Genomic DNA, 7,371 nt, shown 5'->3' with positions numbered 1-7,371 from the left:
CCAAATACAGGGCAATAAGCCCCCCTGGTAAAATAAGGCAGAATGCCTTTTTGGCACCTGAACTGTGGGGCTGTCCCGCTAAAAACAGGATGGCTGGTCATCCTATCCAGGCTCCATCAGCTGCAAACTATAAATACAAACAGCAAACAACTATTTCAGTCTCTAATAAGCTAAAACAGGGTCAGTGACCTTTCCAAGGCAGAGCACTGAAATTTGACCTCTAGGTATGGTCTGAGTGCCAGTGATACTTTTTAATGTCACTAATAGTCCTACTTCCAACAGCTTCATTAATTAACAGTAAAGTTCTGCGTCTTACTTCATCTAGGTGGTTGCTTGGTAGCATTAGCTGGTCTTTTGTTAAGCCACAGGCAGCCTGGCTTTGAGCAAGCTCCCAGCTGAATGGGTGGGGCTGAGCTCCCACCTTGCGTGCTGATGAAAATGGGCTCGTGCGCCATTCTGGGGATTGCTGACCCATGGTCTAAGGCATTTGCTCCGTGTAAGAGCCACAGGGGGAAAAGAGCTTTAGCTTTGGTGGCAAATACTCGCATACGTCCAGTGTGTCCATAGGGGTTTGCTGACTTAGAGGTGAGGCTCTTTGCGTTTCCACATCTTGCCGTGTAAATCACTAGTATTGGGGCCTTTGGCCCTAACCCGGTGGTCTCAAACTCACAGCCCTTCCCACAAGCCTAGACCCTGTTCCAGCCTACCCACTCCCATTGCACCCTCTCTCTCGAGCGCCCCTCCCAAGGGATGTGGCCTCATGGTGCAGGGCAGCAGTAGGGCTCAGACCTCCTCCCCTCGTCACAGTGGCACAGGCCATGGGGAAGCAGAATGACAGGGCTGGCCTGGGAGATGGTAACAGGGCAGAGCAGGCTGCAGCATCGGCCCAGGGCCCCATGGACTAACCTGGGTATGGGGGACTGTCCTGTACATAAGCCTATTGGACTGGCCATTGCCGGGACCAGGACGGCCACACCAAACCACACCTCTTCACACACTCCCCCAGGCCACAGGGAACGCGCTGGCAGCAGTGTGGAGCTAGCAGCTGGAAGCTGCTCTAGCCTCACTGTACTGCTTGGGGTGGCAGTGGCCGGACCCCCGGGGTGTGTGTGTTAAACCTCCTGGGGGTGGCAGGGGTGTGTGCATAGGCTGGCAGGCAGGGCTGGGCGCTATCCCTCCTGAGTCCTGCCGGGGGGTGGGGGGGTGCCCACTGGCCTGCTGGGGGGGATCTGAGACCCCATCTTAAACCCAGCTCCAGGAGACATGGTAATAAGTGAAAATCTCAGCGGTCCTTTTAAAGTAGTAAGTTTCTAACCCTTCACTGTCAGAAAAAGTTTGAAAATGTGAAACAAAAAAAAAACCCAAAACCCTCCATATTTTTTAATCTTGTGGTTTTTTTGAGCTGCCACTGTGATCCTTTGGGACCTGTCTTGTTTAAAAACCCACAACTGGGATTAGTAACACGCTAAAATCTCCTGCTCTCGCGGGGGGAGTCCCCAGCTGCTGGAGCCTGCAGCGGCATCGTGCTGAATGCCACCTCCGCAGCAGGCCACGTCCCACCGTTGCTTCCATGCGCAGCCTGTCTGTGAGGCAAAGGAAGGCCACACAGGCTGCCCGTGTGCTGCTGAAAGCTGGGGCCCAGGCCCGGGCCCTGCCCCCGCCCTCCCAGCCTCTAACTTCCACGTGTTGCTGGGGGTGTTTTTCATAGGGTTCAGGCACAGGCGCATGCTCCAATGTCAGTCCCATAGGGTTCCCCTGGGGCGCAGCCTGCAGCTTTCTCCAGCCCTGCCCTCCAGAGATCCCAGCCAGCTCACTGTGCTGCTGCTGTGTGCCGGTTTCTTCCTCTCCTCCCTGCACCTTGGGCCGGGGCGGCAAAGTGGGCTTCCTCCTCACTGCCTCCCCATCTCCGTCCGCCTCCTTTGCCCTCGTCCTGCTCGGAGGCTGGGCCAGCCAGGGAGGTCCCTGCCCTGGCTGTACTCAGCCTCCCCTGGTGGCAGGTCTGTGTGGGGTGGGGGTTTCCTCCTCTTCCCCCCTCACTGCCCCAACCCCTGCTGCTTGCACGGCTGAGTCCTCCCCTGTACCCTGCTTGCTAGTGTGTGGAGTGGTGCTAAGTTTTGTTTCCCCCAGCCTGAGCTTGTTGCTGGGTCCTCTTCTCCCCAGCCCTCTCCCCACACGTTCTCTCCCTTGTCCCACTCCCCGCTTGCTAGTGGAGTTGGAGCTGTCCCTAGGGGTCCCCTGCCCAGTGCTCCAGTCCCACCCCTGCTCTGACCCCCCTGCCAGCAACACAAACCAGGGGATTACTGGGGGCCTGCTCTGCCCCACCCCACCGCCCTCTCCCGGCCCACTGAGCACTTCCCCCGGCAGCGGGAAATGGAGCAGCCTGGCACTGGGCTGCTCTGCTTTCTGCTCCTGCCACTGGGGTGAGTGTGGGGGGTGACCTGCTCATGTTTGGCCACTTACACCCCTCTTCTCCCCATTCACTCAGCCCCTCCTTCCCCACTAGGTGGGCCCCACTATCCCTCCACCCACCCCCCTCTTCCCTCCAGGTGCTTACCCCCTCCCCCTACTGTTTGCTGCTCTTCAGTCCCACCCCCTCGCTTGCTCTACCTGAGTTTCTCCAGCCCCAGCAGCCCACAGCTGAGCTGGCCAGCCCGTGACAAAGAGATCCACATTTCACTCTTCTCCCGGGATCGCCATTGCCCCTTAGCTAGCTGGTCAACTCCAAAACAAGGATATTCAAAAATATTTTGGCACAGGCTCTAAAAAGCCCAATTCTGAAAAAAAAAAATTGCAGGTAGAAACACACATGCGCTGCAAATACAGGTGAAGAATGCAGTGATCCTCTGGGGTAAGGGGAGCAAGGAAAAGAGAGAGACAGTGGAGAGGCGATGGGGCTTGAGGGGAGCAGAAGGCAGGGTCCCAGGCAGAGGAGTATTGGCTACAGGTGGAAGAGGTGGGCTGGGGAGTTATTGCTTCCCCAAGAAGCAGGTTCACCCAGAGCCATGAAGGCTTCCAATGTGGTTACCACCACTGGTAGGTACACCAGGAAGTGTTTGCAAGTCTAGAACCAAGGGCTACTTTGTAATCATAGGGAGCCCCCGAAGCTGAACAAACAGGTCATAAATTCCCAGGGAAACTCCTACTTCTGTTTTCTGAGCCTTTGGAGAGGAAGGCTCTAACCATTCTGGCTGCTCAGCACCATTTCACCATTTCACCTGTTGCTGTGATTCTTACTGCAGTTTGTGGCTCTCTCTTGCTAGCAAAGAGCAGCTGCCTTGTATTAAATTAATTTGATCTGGAATTCTGAGGGGCAGGGTTGTTCTCCTTCTGCCTACATTCTTGTATCTGCCTCAGATGATGAACCCTGGGGTGCTGGTAGTGACTCGGACAGGCCATGCAGTGAAAGCAAACCAGACTACGGAAACGCTTGCAACCTGCACTAGGAAAACTAAGGGTGTCTGTTTGCAGATGGTTCATTACACAGGGTTCTCTCCCAAATACAATTAATTATGAACAAAGGGGCTCAAAATACACCCACCTTTACTTCCAGCCAATCGCAATGTGCTGTGCCTTGTTTGTCTTTATTTTCTTCTAAACCGTGCAGTGGTGCTTTTCAAAAGGCAGCTAATGGATTCAGGTGCCAAAGCCCCTCCCATTAACAGATTTTGAAAATGTTCCTTGAAAACAATGATTGATCAGCAAGTGTTGCCTAGGATGTAAATCCCAAATTTTGAAACCTGAGATCATAAAAAAAAAAAAATCACACGTACAAAACAAAAATTCTCTAACCTCATTCCAAGCTGCTGCTTCTCCTAATCAGTTAGATCTCCTATTTGGGCTGTTGTCTCCTACCTGAAAGCCAGTGTTACAGATCTGGGCGTTGGCAGGTTGCTAGCCTAGTGAACAGGAATGACTCTGCTGCTCTAGGCTCTGTTTCCCAGGGGCTGCTCCTTTGATTAAAGCCTGACTGGAAATGCTTATCTCAAAACTCAGTAATGGGTAAGTGCCGCTTGCCGAAAATGCCTCAGACTGGATAAGAGGACAGCAAGGATCCTCATCTCAGAACAGGGGGACCTTTGGCCACAGTTAAATCAACAAAACAATGCCATCAAGAAATGTCAGGACTAAGTAAAAGGCAACTCCCACCTGCCAGCTAGACTTATAAAGAATACATCCTTATGTCCAAGGTCATGTGTATATACAGAACCAAAAGTATGTAGCGATCCCAAGCAAAGGGCCAGGCTTTAGTGAGTGTTTTCTGGTAGCTCAACTTTTCCACCTGGCTCATGAGTTCCTTTTTTCCAATGTAAAAATTGTTTGGAACAAGCTTCTTCTGGCCACACGTAAGCAACTCTGAGATGTGGGACTAGGGCCCGAGAGTTCTTTTATAGATCTCTGGCAGGCTGCTCTAGCTTCTGACAGTAGTCAATGCAAGCAGCCATTTCTCGCATGAAGACAAGGTAGTACACGTAGTTGCTTTGGAGGAAAAAACTCCTTATTTCCTATATATATACACAAGTTAACTAAAACTATCTGTTCAAACTGTCAAGGCATTCCAATATGGCACAGACAATTTAAGCTGAAGGCAATGTAATATTTTCTGCAATATCTTACATCTTTGATCTTGAAATTAAATATCCATCTCCACAAGCATAAGGTAATTTAAAAAAATTAAAGTGAATTAGCATCCACAAGTTAATGTGGTTCCATGCTTAACATCTAACAAGACAAAATGAAAACATACAAAGAAAATTGTAATTCTCTAACAATGCAGGTGCAATACAGGAATGTCTCTAATTACCATTTATATACTTCAAAGGCTTCCTTTGGGCCAGTCTGCCTGCTAGTTGCTTAACTCTTGCTGCTCAGTATCACAGGCAGGAAATTACATTGAATGTTATAGAGATCTTATTCTGGCATCTGATTGGCGGGCTGCTGAGTGTTACTGCAGAAGTCTAGATTTGGGGGCTATTAATGTTATCTGGAAGCCTTTACATCAGTTTTTACTGTCTCCATAAGTCTAATCACTGAATTTGTCTAACGTGAATTTAGAGAGACAGCTGAATTAACCCTCCTGTGCACAAATTTGAGGGGCATTTGAACTCTGAAATTGGTTCAGAGAGCACCACCAAAATTCAAATCCGAAGCAAGGCAAAAATTCTGTAGCTGCTTGTGGGTCCCCTGCGGATGTAGTCAGCCAAGCTTGCTGTCATACACCAGTGCTTCTCACACTGTCTTGGTTTGCAAGTGACCCACCATACCACGGAGTCCTTTCTGGTGCAAAGGGTTATGGGCTTTGGATCACGGCAAGAAACAAGGGGTGTATTTTAGAGTGCCGGGACTTGTGCATGCCAATGGAGGGTGGTGGGGAGGGAAGCCTTGGTTAGGATGGTGGCTGGCTAGATGATGTGGGGATGGAGAATTAATAGTTCTGGGATAGAAGACCTGTCTGGCTGCTGGAACAGGAGGGAGGTGATGGTTGCTATGTGGAGGGCTGTTGGCATGAGGATTGGGGACTTGTGCTAGAGTCCACTCTACATCATGGCCTAAGATCACCAGGTTTCCTTTGTTATATTCAGATCTGGTACAGAGACAAAGTCCCTCGGACAGTGCTTCCAGCTCTCCCACTGGGTAAAGCAGAGGTTAGCCGAAAACCCATGTTTCCCCACAAGTCATGGAACGTACTTACTTTCAAACCTTTCCACTGACCTAAAAACCTCCTTTTAATTGGACTGCAGTGTCTTTTAGCAAGCAAAACTGTGCCTAATGTAAAGCTTCAATTACAACTGCCTAAAACCCTCCAGACTTCTGTTTGTCTCTGAATTGTTGGCTCTATTACACCTGTAAAAAAGAAACCCACCCACACATTGAAAGGGCATGCCAGTGAGCCCTTGCGGAAAGTATTAAACTTACAACCACAAGGTATGATCAGACATTTAGTCATGGTAGCTCCATAAATTCTGAAAGTTTTACAAGAGCCCACATGAGATGCCTCTCACAGAGTAGACAATAAGACTGCGGTAACTGATGCTTAGGCAGAATTGTTTATACTTAGCTTAGCCAGATATGAACAATTTATTATTTGCAGCTTACAAAGAAGCAGCAATGCTTCTTCTTAAAACATGGAGCGTTAGAAAGGACTATTGTACTCACTGTGATCTCCCTGGCCTTTAACACAATGGTGGAACCCTGTAAATCCACAGATCTCTGCTTTCTATCTGCATCCCTGGCTGTGGCTGCAGATAGCTGCAGACAATTTTTGCAGATGCAGATACCAATTTACTGTCCATATAGGACTCTAATAATTGCGATCCAAGGCATGGCTTTACATTATATGAGAGTGGTGTATATATGCTAGTATCTGATTGAGAGAGCCATTTAAAAAGATGTGGCAGAAATCCCACTAAGCGTCAATCCACTGGCAACTGACAGAGACAAACCAATGGAAAAATACACAGAATCCATGGGCACCATGGCACTGTGGCACATGGGATTATTTCCGTTTTAGAGCGAGTGGGAAAGCGATTGTAATAATGCTACACATACAATGCTGAGCTACAAAAGGCCACACCCCCTTGAAGCATGCCCTCTGGGGCTATCTTTTCCTTTTTAAAAATAACTCAGTAGTCAGCTAAAACTAATGAGCTGAAAGGTTAAGAGCTCATATTTTTGATTAAATATTTGTCACTGTAAAAGCGCAAACTCACTTAATGGAAGCCTAATCAAGCTGACCTTTGGCTATCATTAGCATTGTACCTAGACCAGACTTGCTTCACTACATGTGGCTATTTTTTTTAATAACACAGGAAAAAGTAACTATGTTGACTCTAGATTCGCATAATTATATATGAAACAAAAAAGCAGTTAGGATATAGACTAACATGGCTACCCCTCTGTTGTTAAGATTGTGTATGGTTAACAATGGTCCTCCGTGGTAGACCTTTTTCAAAACTTTTTAGTATATATAATTTATTTTATTTAAGGTGCTGGGCCAATAAGGTTTAAAATGTTAAGAAAAAAGTAAATGAGAACTTTTCATGAAAAAGAGCTCTCAAATCAGAAGGCATAAATTAATATTTGGAAAATTCTCCAACGAGGACAACGGCTTAATATCCATGTTGTTTATCTGCACCTCTCCTGAGTTAAGCTGAAGCTTCAGGAGACCAGAGGTGAGAGTATTTACAGCAATGAAGAACTCTTGGTATAACCATTAAAGGAGCTTTATAAAATTTTTGCCTGCTGCCTCTAATTTCTTTGACACACAAATGAAATAATATTGGTTTTCTCATTATGTTTCATCATGGTATAAGACAGGTGAGTAGATTTTGTAAGTGATCTAGCAAATTTTCATGCCAATTATGCAAAGCTACA

Source organism: Carettochelys insculpta, chromosome 5 (genome assembly GCF_033958435.1).
Source record: "Carettochelys insculpta isolate YL-2023 chromosome 5, ASM3395843v1, whole genome shotgun sequence".
Classification (NCBI taxonomy): domain Eukaryota; kingdom Metazoa; phylum Chordata; order Testudines; family Carettochelyidae; genus Carettochelys; species Carettochelys insculpta.
The sequence above is the reverse complement of the archived record's forward strand: the minus strand, read 5'-3'. Positions refer to the sequence as shown.